This window comes from Protopterus annectens, chromosome 8.part1, assembly GCF_019279795.1.
Source record: "Protopterus annectens isolate FY-2018-M chromosome 8.part1, PAN1.0, whole genome shotgun sequence".
In the NCBI taxonomy this organism is placed as follows: domain Eukaryota; kingdom Metazoa; phylum Chordata; order Ceratodontiformes; family Protopteridae; genus Protopterus; species Protopterus annectens.
Window position 1 is genome coordinate 33,864,708 of NC_056742.1, and position 15,275 is coordinate 33,879,982.

Below are 15,275 nucleotides of genomic sequence, written 5' to 3' on the forward strand. Positions count from 1 at the left end.
ATGGCCACAGGTCAAGGAACAGTATATAGTTCAGATTGTCAAAAGTGCTACCAAGGAAACACCCATATGAGAGGAAGAGGAAGAGAAACAGAGAAAAGAGAGCTACATGTAAGTTGAGTATGATGTAGGGCTGCATCTAGTGAACAGTATATACAGACTAACAACATTACAAAAAGAGGGAACAGACAATCCAAAATGCTGGTGGGTGGCTACAGGAACAACATTTATAAGAGATGCAATTGAGAACATGGGGGGATAGAAGGGTACAGCATCCAGGGTCATCAAATAGAAATCTTGTTGGGGAAGAGAGGCCATCTCAAATGGAATAGTTGTGTCAGTCAGATCCTTTTAAGAACTACACGAGAAAGAAGGCATAGTGAGACTAGTTCTTAATTGATACAATTGTTGTCTCCATTGCTGTGTCCTTGAACTGTTATTTATTTATTTGTGTATTTATTTACTTATTCATTGCATTTATTTGATTTTTTTTAACAGAGTTGGAGTATGGATCACAAATTAGTAATTTCAGTTTTAGCCCCTGGCAGAATACAAAGAAAGATGATATGAGGAAGCACAATATCAGTTAAATAGACAGAGGTTATCTGATGAGGTTATATGCAGTAGAGTCAAGGAAATCCATGTGAGAACAGTGAATTTCAAACTGTAACTGTTATTGAATGTGTATACTGTTAAACACAAAAATACAATTGTGTGCAATTAGAGTCAAAGTAAATTATTAGAGAAAACAGTTTTGTTTCAGAAAAAAGGGGGACAAGATAAGAAGGTAGTGTATAACAAGATAGGATGGATTAAATATACATCAGTTAGCAAAACAGTGATGCAAGTGGAAGAAATCAAAGATACAACTGAGAGGCATTGATATTTAGAAAGCGTTTGGAAATTGGCCTCTACCTAGATTAGAAACTTGGTTAGGATGAGGTGTCTTTAATGTGGAAGGGAATATATTCCCATAGTTTGGGTGTTATCATGGAGAAGCAGTGATGATCTGTGCTGTGGATCCTGGTGTTATGGGAGTAGTGTGTCATCTGTGTGGTTTGTCTTCTGAGGAAGTAGTTAGGCATTTGTCTTACAAGTTTTTAGACTTTTTGAAAGACTAAAAGGATATATATATATATATATATATATATATATATATATATATATATATATATATATATACACACACACACACACACATTGTTTTACTGGAAGCCATTTGGCCATTTATACTGTTTTATACTGGTGTTAATATTTGTGGGAGAATGTGATGAGTCTACACATTTTATTGGCTACCGATTGGATGTGTGTGTTGAGTTTCTTTTTACAATCCAGTCTGCTGTCATCACAGTACCTATTGACATTAAGTCAAGACCCTGTGCTGGAAGGTAAAATGCAGTTTGCTGCTATATGTCCTATATGAGGCACAAAACAGAATAATCTAACTGTTGTCTTAATCACTGTATCATTGAATCTTGATTAGGGAGCTGATTTACAGGGTAAGCGTACTTGAAATTAACTTTTGTGATGAGGGGGGTCTATATAAAATCAGCGAATGCTTAAAAAAGTGAAAGCTGATTTATCGACCCCATGTAAGTGAAAGCTTGCAATCCCAAACACATGGAACAGCGATTTTTTTTTCCAGGGAAAAAAATCGCTGTTCTCCAAAAATAAAAATAAAAAAAATAAAAATAAAAACTTCAAAACATTACATAAAGTGGATGGCTTCGCCCCCCTACACCCCCCGATGTAGGGGCTGTGCCACCCCCCTACTTAAGTATACCAACTCCGAGATCGCACTACAGTGACAAAAACAAAGTAAAGGAGGCGGCTAATCGATTTCCTTCCCAGGGAAAGAAATTGTTTATATGCTGTTTCGCTATTTTGCTGTTTCGTGCTTTCAAGTTCGATCAAGATGCATTTGAAGTATTGCATCTTCGATTATATAATAGGAACCCGATGAAGGCACACTGCAGTTGCTGCTATGTCAATTAGCTTTGTAGATGCAGACTGGGCTATAACAACTTATACCATATATTGTTTACATCATTATATACAACTGCTGTCTCCATTGTTGTATCCTTGAAACGTGAGCAGAGGGAAGAAACAAAGGCTAAAAATGTTTGACATTAACTTCAGACAATGAGTTGGGGATGCAGTCCAATTTACTGTCATGTGCCCTATCCGAGACATAGACAGAACAATGCAACTGTGGCCTCTGTTACTATGTTATTGAATCTTGAATAGAAGTTTGATTTGTAGTTAAGGCTACAAGGCAATACAATTTATATTATATATTATTTTTATTATTATATTCAGCTGCTCTCTCCATTGTTGTAGACTTAAATCTTGAACAGAGAGCTGAATCAAAGGCTAAGGTACGTGAAATCAGCTTCAGACAATGTGCTGGGGGCTAGAGTCCAGTTTGATGCTCTATGTTCTAGCTTTGTATACACAGAAAGGACAATGCAACTCTTCTTTCCGATGTTGTTTAACTGAATATAGTACAAAAATCTGTTTCTGGGGCTAAGGCTATTGTCATTAGTTTGCCATATGTCTTGGGTGGGGTAAAATCCAGCTGGCTGCTCTATCTTCTAGTATGTGGCCATTTTACCCAAATTCTTTTGGAAGGGCAAGGAAAAGGAAGTGGAGAGGAACAGCCTTTCATGGTAGAAAAAGTTTTCGCAGAGAGCAGCCCACATCCCAGCTACAAATGAACAAATTACAAATAAATAAATAAATAAATAAATAATGACCTTAACTTGAGCTCTCATAATAATATTAAATAGTTCATATGCATCAGGTAAGTTCAGTAGTTAATTACTGCCACAGGTTTTTGGTTGTATTTTTGGTCTCATTCTAATGCTCTACATGTTTCTTTCATATATTGCAGGCTAATGGAGTGCATCAGTGTTACTCTGCTTCTTTATCATTTGCTACTATAGTGTCTTACGGTGATACTTCTGCTGTCTGTTTTTGCACTGCAAATTTCTCCTAAAAACTGATAAATAATTTTGCATTTTTTTGGTATATTGTTCCTGCATGTTGCCTTATGCATATTATATAACTTAGGTAAATATATTCCAATTATATATATCACATTCCATTACGTGGCAATAACTTCTGGTATTTATTACTTAGGCAGTTGTCTTATAGTATCTATTTTCATACCCTTGAATATACCATATTGTTTCTAGCTAAATTATGTATTTTCATATTTCTAGAGCTTTAGTCCCCAGGCATCATCTGAAATAGGCCAGATATCCCATATGGGCCACGTGGAAATCAGTATACAAATAAAGAAATAGATATTCGTCATGTAAATGAGAAATAATTATTCTATACAAACAATACAGTGGGGGGTTAAGGATTAGTCGTGTATTTTATATTTGTTACTGCTATTAAGTCTTATCCAGTGTAAAACACAGTGTCACCATATAAGGAAAAAGATCAGATTCAAAGCATTGCATGGACTAAACCTAAATCACAGTTAAATACAGCTGTGCTACTAAGCAGGTCCTCAGTCTTCTGCAGATATTATACCACTGTGTTATTCTTGTAGATAGCATATTTAGATTACCAGCAGGAACAAGGTACTGGAACTTCAAATTTTTTGTACTTAGTAATTGTATGTTGCAATTCACTGATGTGGGCATTCAGCTATAGCTATTTTCATTAACCTTTACAAGCCCTATGACTCCATCAGATACACAGTCAATTATCTTATGCATTTAACCTTGATGACCCAGACTGTAAGAGATCTTATAGTTGTCACTCTGCTAAATCTCAGCACAGATGACTAATCTGCCTTTCAAGCCTTGCCACTGTCAATATTGTCCATTATCATTTACGTGGCATGAACTGACATATGTCATAAGACTTCCTGGTATTCTCTGCATGTCTGCATAAAAATTGTCAAACCTCAAACTAATAACACTCATCATATTTTTAGGTTCAGCATTCATTTTAGTTTCAGAAACAGGTATACACACACATGAACTAATCACACACAGTAGACCAAAGAGCAGCTTGTTTTTGTTAGCAATGCTGCACATACTCATTAACTCATTCACGTGTGCAGGGCAAATCACACTGTGTTCCAGTTCACAATGGTAGAGGGTTGCTTTGTCTCATTCAAGCCTGTAGTGCATAAGAGGCAGACCACACATATACACACAAATACATGTTCATAGGTTCACAGGTTCATAGGTAGGTACTAGGCTATTAGCCCTAGGGCCTATATAAGCCTAGCCAAAAAGGTACCCTGGCTTTCACCACCCAAGAAAATTATTTTCCTGTGCCACTATCAAGCAGAGACACATAAGTGCTCCTCGGGGTGAATTTTATATTTCCCATCCAATCATCAAGATTTTTCTTGAAGAGTGCTAATTAGGAGCTCTGTTTGACATATATCGGTAGTCTGTTCCAGAGTATGGGAAGTTTCTGGGACAGGAATCTATCCCTCCAGCATGTTTTGGTTACTGTGGTGACAAGGTTTAGGTCCCTAGAGCGTGTAGCTCGGAGGGATTGGGATTTCTTTAAGTGGAGCATGTCCAACAGCTCTGGCTTTGACATAGCTTTGTATGTTAGGCAGAGATCGCCCCTGAGTAGGCGATATGCGATGGAGTAAAGCTGTAGATTTTTGAGACGGTCTGCACAGAGCATCTGTTTGAGGCCAGTAATCCTCTTTGTGAGGTATTTCTGTGTTCTTTCCAGTTGTTGTAGATGTAGTGTGAGGTACATACCAAAAGGGGGGGTGTACTCTATAATGGGTCTAATGAGTGATGAGTAGAGGGGAACAATGACCTTTTTTTTTCTGGATGAGAATCCTTTTGTGATGAGATGAGCCACGTAGAAGTATTTCCTGACCACTGTGGCGATGTGATTATCAAAGGAGAGACTACTGTCCACCTGTGTCCCAAGGTCTCTTATCACATTTTCAGCATTAAGTAGACTACCAGCTATGTGGTAGTTCATGGGTACAGAGATTTTACCAAAGGGGATGACAATACACTTTTTGGCATTGAGCTTCAGGCCATGGCTTTGACACCAGGTATCTGTCTCAGTGAGGCCCTTTTGTAGTTTGTCCACATCATTAGGAGTTTCGATTATGGCTCCTAGTTTGCAGTCATCTGCAAACTTTGTTAGCCAAAGACCTTCTTTGTTGGCCTGCACTTCAGAGAAGTAGATACCAAACAGGAAAGGACCCAGGACTGAACCCTGTGGTACTCCAGTTGTCACTGGTCTGATGTCGGATTTGGAATCCACTACTTTCACAGTGTGGGTTCAGTCCATGAGTCAGTTGGCAACCCATCTTGTGACATAGGAATTTATACCTAGTTTAGTGAGCTTATCTATAATTCCAGAGTGGGGGATGATGTTGAAAGCCTTGGCGATATCTAGATAAGCTGTGTGAACCATTTTACCCTCATCTATGGCTTTGGTGACTGCTTCAAAGAAGTCAATCAGGTTTAGGAGACATGATCTGCCTTTTACAAATCCAAACTGGGTAGGGTCCAAAGTTTGGAGATTACCACTGTCTTTGTTTATGAGTTCCATGATGATACGTTCCATGGCCTTGCAGACTAGACTCGTCAGGCTAATAGGGCGGTAGTTCCTGGGGTCCGTCGTGGCTCCCCCTTTGTAGAGTTGGATAACCATCATGGTGCACCATTCAGTGGGTACAAAGCCTGAGGTGAGGCTATGATTGAACATGGTACTTAGGTAGGGTGCCAGTTCATTCTGTAGTTTGTGTAGAACGCAGCCTGGGATATTGTCAGGTCCCATGGATGCTGTGTTCTTGGCTTTTGAGAGTGTGTTTTTTACCTGTGCAGCCATGATTATAGGAACTTTGCATTCTTCTGGTACAGAGATGGGCCCTCTAGGGGGTGTGAGGAGGGTAAAGTTAGCACTGAACCTATCTGTTAGGATGTTGGCAATATCAGTTGGTTCTGTATATTTAGTGCCATTGTGCTGTAACTCAGAGCAGATCTGAGTGTTCCCATTTAGATTCTTGACATAGCTATAGAATGCTTTGTGGTTGTCTTTAGAGTCAGTGGCAATTTTCTTTTCGTAACTAGCTTTGGAGGATTTTATGAGGGAGCTTAGCTTCTTACTGAGGTTGACCAGGGAGTTCCTCCAGTCATGGGATTTTACTCTTTTTTGCAACAGTTTCTTTCTTCTGTTGTAGAGTTTGTTTATGGCAGAGGACCACCAGATTGGCTTCCTTTTTTTGGAGGATAACATCTTGGTTCTATTAGGGATAGCATGATCCATGCACTCGTGTAAGTGCTTATAAAGTGCATTTGTGTAGGATTCGGCAGTCATACCTCTATTGTCCATCTGCATGGATGTCATGAAGTTTGCCACTTCTGTCTTAAGAAGTGTGAAGTTGGCTTTGGAGAAGTTTTTTTACAATGGTTTCCCTAATTGGGGGTGGGGTGGGATGTGGATGTCTAGGCTGATTAGCTTGTGGTTGGATCTGACCAATGAGGAATTGACCTCTGGTGTGGAACACCGTTTTCCCATGTTGGTAATGACCAGGTCTAGGATATTGCTGCCCCTGGCGGGGGTGTGAATAAGTTGATCCAAGGCATTGGAATTTATGAATTCTAGAAAACGTTGAGCAAAAGAGTTGGTACATGAGTAGTTTTCCTAGTTAATGGTGGGGTAGTTGAAATTGCCCATTATTAGGGTGTTGGGTTATACCCTAATACTTTCCAGTGTATCAAGAAATGAGGAGTGTGAATCCTGGGGCATGGTGGGGGGTCTGTAGCAAGCTACAATTTGGATTGCGGTCTTGCCCAGAGTTAGTTGCATTTGGATAATCTTGGATGCATTATGCTGTGCAACTAGCCTTGAGGTGTGGATATCCATAATGAATATGGACACGCCTCCGCCTTTAGTGCTTCTTTCTGGGTTAGGTGGCCGAAAGGTGTGGTATGAATTGAAGCCTGGTAATGCAGGGATGCTCTCTGGAGCTTTGAACCAGGTCTCTGTCACTGCACAGATGTCAGTGTTCTCCAGTTTAAAGAGTGCCTCAAGTGAGTGCATTTTGAGGTTTAGACTTCTAGCATTGAGTATCATTACCCTCAGATTTTGCTTGCTTGTACCTGTTACAGTGGTGAATTTGTCATTTGAACCTTGCCTAAAAAAGGCACTATAGCGGTGGCAAGAGCCTTAGCCAGTATCCGGAATCCTAAGGGTGACAGGTGCAGGCCATCTCTGGCAAATCATCGTGGACTGTCGATCATGTCGCCCCAGGCAGACAAATACCGGATCCCCTTAGAATGACACCAGAAGCCTAGCCAATTGTTAAAGTCAATCATAGGGAATTATCCTGGCCCTTACCCTTAATAGCATATGTATGTTCCATAACAAAACAATATCAAGCTTACCAGATGTAGAATCATGGCCTTGAACAACTCCTGACTTACCTGTAAAGAGGAGAATGTGAGGTAATTTCAGTGTCACCGCATGTTGCAGCATAACAAGGTAATACCTAAATATCTCTCACATGTACAGTAGCTACTGTGTTACTTGATGTATTGCTGACATTCTGAGTATGAGAGTAGAACTGAGCTAACCCCCCAGCATATAGACCTGACACCAACGTAAAGGTATGTGCAGCCTGACAGGACTGCACCAGTATTACAATGGTGATCACAGTATGCTTACCTGCACACTCCTCTGCTGTAGACACTGTGCCACCCACCTACATGATATATGGTGTGATGGATGCCTGGGAGCTGTCGTGTGTCCCTAGGTTTACCAGGAATTTCTCAGTGGCCATGAGTGGTGGTTCTGTTGCAGGCCCTCCACCGGTGACAACATGATCCCTGGCTACATCAGCTGCCCTTCATGGTGTAATATTCACCACGTCTGTAGCACAGGGTTGAACCCGCTCATATGTCCTGTCCTGCTGGCCAGTCTCATACTGGACAAGGCTTCCCAAAATGCAGCCCACTGTTCCCTGTTATGCCTCCCACTGGATAGGAGGATGTGATGATGCTGCTGTAGTCCTTGAAGTATTATTTCATTCTCCATATCTGAGAAAAGGGCATGCCTTCTGTGATACATTAGTCCTGAAACACAACAAAAAGGAAACACATTACAGGTTCAAATACATGGATGTCCACTGTGTACAGATATAGCAAGAACAAATAGCTGGCACTATCCACTGCTTGCTGACCCATGTCATACCCCACAGTGTGACAACATACTACGAGTGTGGATACAACAGAGATAGTATCATTACTGAAGTAGTTCCCTGTGTGCCATGAGAGATTCAGCTGTATGATCACAAACCCAAAACCCAGTCCACTGTGGTATGTCCCTTAAGGCAGGCCACCCAATAAGAAGTCATAAGACCAGTATCAGACAAATAACAGTGTGCTATTATGACCATTATATTGGGGCAGTCGAACAGCATCAGTGTGCCACAAAGACAAAAGACAATGCAACCCTGATATATTGTATGTCCCCTGTATGTGTAAGACAGCAGGGTGTCAATGATGTGGCATTACCACAAGTCTAAAACAGGAGTACTGCTGTACTCTCTATTCCCCATACCTCTATCCTCCCATCTGTATCTTGTTGTACACATAAATGTCACATACATGGTGAAGTGCAGTACTCCTTTGTTAAAATGTGCTACTAGTACTGCTTTGCAAAGCTGTGTTCTGTGTGAGGAAAGTTGCATACAGAATGTTTGTCTATAGCAACTGCTTGCATTTTAACATGCTTCTCATTAGCAAGCAATTGCCTCTGAGCCAATCTGTGACACTGATATGATAATTGCAGCCAAATTAGTTGAGTTGCAGTATCATTGGCTAATGATATGCAACAGCTGTGCAATATATAAGGCCTCCATGTAGAACAGAGCCCCTTTCTTAGCTGTTGAGATGGACATTACTGGGGTAAGGAGACTACATTGTCACAGAGGGTAGGTCTGTAGCAGAAACCTTTACATAAGCTGGGTGTACCACAGGCTGCAGCTGCTTCTGCAAGTAATAAACATAGGCAGTGAGTGTAAACACTTCAGAGGACAAGAAGCTGTAGGTTTATCTGTATCAGCTGTGCCAGGCTTGTTGTAGAGGCAGAGCCAGGGTGAGCATACCCATTACATTCCAATTGTGGCATGTGTCTAAGGTTCGTATGTTAGAACACTGTGTCAATAACAGAGTACTAGGCAATATATAGTAATGCTATATGGATACATGATGTGTGTTCCTACTTGCAGGCCTGTGACATCCAGCAGTGAAAAGCAGTTATTTACTCCACAATGTTTTGTGTGGATAATGAGTGCATAGGTCATTCATTAATTGCTGTCTTTACAATAATGTATTTGAAATACAACACAACAGTGGACTTGAACCCAGGACTGTGTGTGGCAACATGAACTACATGCATGGCATTTAACAGACTGAGCTACTTAGTCACTGCTATAGTGGGTGTATTTGCAAGATATATATGCACACATACAGGCTGTGACATACATTTACTACATCCATCAGTAATTGCATGACTTTATATGGATGTATTTCTGCACCAGAGTCCCTGCTGAAGATATATTTTTTCATGAATTCCTTAGCAGGTGACTTTCTACATGTTGCTGATAAAAGGGCACATGTAACTTCTATCACAGGCCTCAGTTACATCCATTATCATGTCTTTGGCTGTCTAGTGGTGTACTATTGCACCAGAGTCCAAAGTAAACTCCCATTTATTCCATTACTTTTTATTCAAGTTTGCGCAGTGCTCCATGGTGTGTAGCTCCAGGGAAACATGTCTAATGACTGTAATTGGCAGGTGTGATGGGCTTGGGTTCAAAACACAGCATGTGTCTTACAATGTTAGAAACACATATAGTCATTATAGCTCTATTTAGCTGAGTTAGCGAAGCTGTAAGGCTTGGCGCATTGCACAGCTCCATGCCAAGAAAGAAAGGAAAAAAGGGGAGATAAGAAAATGGTGAAATAGGGGCAAGCAGAGGGAAAAACATAGTGAAAGGCAGGGAGGGATATGAAGTAAGGGTGTAGGAAAGAACCATAGCTAACCATTTCTTGTACAGCAACAACTGTGCACTTTGACAAAAATTTGTAGATGAATTTGGATTCTTAAACCTGAGAGAGAGAAGTGAGGACAACATAACTGCATTGTCAAGCCAATTGGACCAAATTACATGTGTCCAGTAGCGGTATGTATGGGATGATATATTTATACTTTTTTGGGACAGGTGCCCATTTTTTTTTTTTAAGATGTGAGTGGAATGTTGAGGAAGGGACATAGGTATGTGTGAGTGAGGTAAGTTAGGTAGGTGAGGATGTATTTGCAAACAGACAAGACAGACATGACTGCAGACAGGGCTGGGAAGCAGGGGGATACTGCCCCACCAGAGTGGCCAGCATGCACTCAATTCGGTGCAGGTAGTGGTCATAACCACAATGGACTATCCTGCACATCAACACCAGCAGCTCCGCATGGGTGCATCACCCCCACTGCCAGTGCTCCCAGATTGGGGTTGGGCCCCGTCCACTGAGGTTGTACTACCCAACACCTCAGGTAGTGCAGGAGCAACAGAGGGGACACCGCTGGTCTGAGTCCCAGATGTGCTGGGACCTGGTGCCATGGCCAGTTGAGACAAGGTAGGGGGATCAGTCAAAACCGGTCTACCTTGACATGCTATGGCAAGTGAGGTATACCAATAAGTTATGGTTAGTAATAACCAAACCAATGTTAGTATTAACAGAATTGAACATAATATGTATTCATCCAAATATATATTAATGTATATCATGTGCAACACAACATTAAGTAACATAACACTCAGTATGATGACAGTATGCCAGTAAAAAGTAAACCACTGGGCCAACAAAACAGTTAGTTTAACAAATATGTTAATGTTGCATTATAATAAAGCATATCAATAATCAACCATATTTTCAAATATATAGTTAAACAAAATATGTTAATATTAAATCATAACAATAACAGTAATAAATGAAAATAAGAGGTGGGAAAAGAGAGATAAACATTCCATTACTGACATTGCAGATTATATCCCTGAAAACACTGAAATATATACTCTACAGGTGTGTAGTGTCAGTTTTGAGTACAGTGACTACAAGTCTCCTATGACTGATGTAGCACGTACATACCTCTCAAGCTGTTAGCATGGGTCAGTATGGGCCGAGCAGTAACAAATGCAGCTACACCACTACACAGAACAGTTTCGCATAATGTGGACTTATACAACTACCCATGTGTTGTGTAAACAGATTTGGTAATACAATGCATTCCAGCTAATAATTTATCTGCTAATTATATGACAGATGGATTAGGCAGTTTTAATTACATTACAAAAATTGTGACACTTGAGAGACTGTTTGTGTACAGTAAGTAAACTAGACAGCTGTCATGTCTTAGTTGGCAGGCATGGGAGTAGAACTCAATAGTTGCAACTTCAGGGGACATCTGCAAATAATGTAATAATTGACTGCAGCAGCTTAGTATAGACATGCAAGGAATACAGCTATACTGGGATTACACAGCTTTATGTATGACTCAACAATGCGGATGAACACATTCTTGGTATTGATGTTAACTTTGTGTAAAATCTAAGCACAATATCTGCTCATAATATGGGCCATCTCATCCATATATTTGTTGTGTTCCTGGTGAGAGAGAATATGTGAGAATGATGTTATGATAGTGAAAATAAGTGCTACATACCCCTAGATTAAAACCCAGGACTGTGTAGCAAAATATACTGCATACAAAGCATTTAACATTCTGAGCTACTGATTCAACCCTGACTACTGAGTGACTAATACTTGCCTGGAGATCACCTGGAACTATACTATGAACTGAACAATACAAATTACAGGACATTTCTCTTGCATTCTAATATTATTACAGAGTTACAGTTGACTGCAATGACAGTAGAACACACATGCATGGAATACAACAATACTACATATATGAAAAAAGCTGTAGTTTAGAATCAACAATGCTAGCGAACATATTTTATTGTTATTGGTTTGAAATATCTCTGAAGTCCTCACACAATATATGCCCATGGACTGGGCTACCTCACCCATATACCTTTATTACCTGATGTCTGAAGAAAAGAGAGCATTATGTAACCAATATTGCCTTGGAGACAGCCTTGGACAGTACTATTAAGCAATACAGTTTGCAGACCATTAGATTTGCTGACTACAAGTATTACAGTGTCACACTTAACTGCAGCAACTTTACCATAGACAATCAATGCATACAGCTCTACTGCAATGGTTTTGACAACACAATCCTGCTGAACAACATTTTGCTTACTGTTATTGGTATTGCTAATGTTTTATTGAACTACAGTTCTTATTGTTCATTTATTGCACTACAGCTCTAATTGCCTATTTATTACACTGCATTTCTACATGCCTATTTATTGCAGTACAATATTTCTTGTGTATACATTATTGCAGTAAATGCTTTACTCTTTCTTGCTAATTGCACTACAGTTGGCATACTAAATCTGTACTTACCGTGCTCACGGTGCAACCTGGCCAGGCACCCGGCATGAGACTTGACATTGCGAGCCCTCTCAGCATCAGCTGTTGGGAGAGAAGCACACCATTATGCATACCAGTTTTGCAGACATTCAGCTTGCATTTTGGTTAGACAGAGGAAGACACACTTACATACTTGTGGGGCATTCCCACCTCAAACTTCCTGGACCCAGTTGTTCCCCTCTTCCTCCTTTTCAGGTCATCAAAATGGTGATGATACTGCTCACCTGTGTGGGGAATACCAGTGACACTGGTGAGTTCCCTGGCCAAACAGTCCCAGGCCTCTGCTTTACACTCTGAGCCCTGGAATCCACCCTGCATCAGCCAGGGTTCATGATTTTTAACAAGGAGCCCAACCATGACCCTGGAGTCCTGAATGCCCCACCACTGTGCCCAAAAGCCCACACCTTTGCCAGCACCACCAGACATACCAACAGTTGATTTAACTCCAATGACTGTTGTAGAATTCACACCTATAGGGCTTAATATAGGCTGTTTTCCTGCCCATGCAGATCATTTAGCAATATTCAAAAAAGTGCTAGGTCACTTAGCAGCATGCAAACAAGCTAAGTGAAGCCAAGCAGTCCAAAATCTCACAGAACTGTGGTTTTAGTGAGGCTTAGCACTGCACAGACATTGATAGCCATTAGTATGTTTATGCACTGCTTTGCTTGAATGAGCAGTGCTTAGCCCAGAATAGCAGTGCCAAAATTCACAATACTGTAATGAAATTAAGCAAAAATATTACAGACATAGTCTGTCTGTTATGGATTAAAACCCAGGACCTACTGCATATAAGACTGTAACTCTACCCATGTAGCTAGTTGGATGTTATAAAAACTACTATACCTTTACATCTAGACCACACTGCCCTGCGCAAACATGGTTAAGCCTACCTATAAATAAATAATTAATTACATATGATTTCTATTTTTAGATACCTGGCAGGTGTCTGCCATGTATGTATGGGCTCCACATGGCTCTGCTGCACTCCTTGCCACATTGTGCAAACATAAATAAAAAAAATGTCATTATGATAATTAATTACCTCTGGTTTCTATTTTTAGATGTCTGCCAGATGTCAGCTGTCTATATGTAAGCACAGCTTGGTGTTGCTGAGCTCAGTGCCGCGCTGCATAAACATGCAGTAAAAAAACAAAAAATATTTAAAAAAGCATACATCATAAAAAAATGACTTATTAGTTCTTAGTTGACACACTTCACAACATTTCAACAGTAGTGGAGAGCATTAAAGGGAGCCTCACATTCAGCTGCAGCCTTGGGCAGCTGATACGACTTTCCATACACTGATTAAACATACATGTTCCTCGGATCTCTCTCGGCAGCATGCTACCATTAATATGCATGGCAGGCTGCAACTGTGGTCGTGTGCATGGATACATTCGATGAAGGCTCTACACTGTGCCTATGTGGATTTTATTAAATCTTGGGGCATGTCAAAGGAAATCTTGGCAAAAAAGTACAGCTATACTGAGACCATTACCTTACATGTAAATCATTTTCTTTTGAAAGTAAATTACTGACAGTTATACAGAGATGCACATATGAGTGACAAAATAAGGCTATACAAGCATTTTCTCAGAACACAAAAATATTTGCAGAGGTAAACAACACAGCTGTTGATACGTGGAAGAATGTTTATCACTAATTATATGAAACAGCAGCATGCCTTATGAAAGAATCGACAGTATTTTTCAAAATCAAGAGAAAAAAGGAATGGCAGTCATGGGCAGTAATGCAACATTAACCAGATATATAATTTTGAGAACAGGATAAACTGGGTAATTTGACATATTAATAAAGTAAATGGATGTTTGAAATATATGATGGATTGCTAAGAATTTTGGAGGACATAATTACTCATTTTTTTCCAAGAAAACCTCCTCGCATCGAAAAAAATACAACCGGATTTTGTACTGACTGCATGACGATCATCAGGAAAGTGTCATAGAAAATTATTGAATTCCCTAGCAACTGAGGAGAATGACAGAAGCCAGCACTGTCTACTGACTTAAGAAATAGATGAAATGTCTTACTTTAAGGACAGGAAACATACCTCAAAGCATAATTTACTAGGGCACTATATCAACTAAAAAACTGGATGGGGAACTCAGCACTATGTACATGGGTTTTGTCATGTTAGCCTTCCCACTGTGACAAATATTTCAGACTTTCTTGCTCAAAAAGAAACAGAACTCATCTGTGGCAGCTGCCTAAATCTCTTCTACATTGATGTTACTTTTTACATCATTATTTTTCTTTTTAAAGTTGTTCTTTCTTGCCCCTGCAATACAAATTAAAAGTGTTCATATTAATAAGTATAAATTTATATTGCACGCATAAAAAATGGGTATACATCGAATCAGTTCTGATTGCTAAACTACTAGATAGTGCAGAAGAAAGTGTACATTATTTAGTGTATGGTCAGGAAATTCATAATTATGTAATATGGAATACCAAATAAAAGTGAAGGAGGAACATATAAATGTTTATCTGTTAATTTTGAACACTTCAAAGTTTCAAAAAGGAGGAAAATGTGGAAATCACTTTGTTTCTAACTCAGAAAAATCTCTAAAGTTACATGCAGTCAAATAATATTAAATCTAACTAAGCTGTATAATCATGCTAAATATTACAGACCTTATTACAATGTAATATTTTGTTAGCTTCATTTATGATGTTATATTTCTA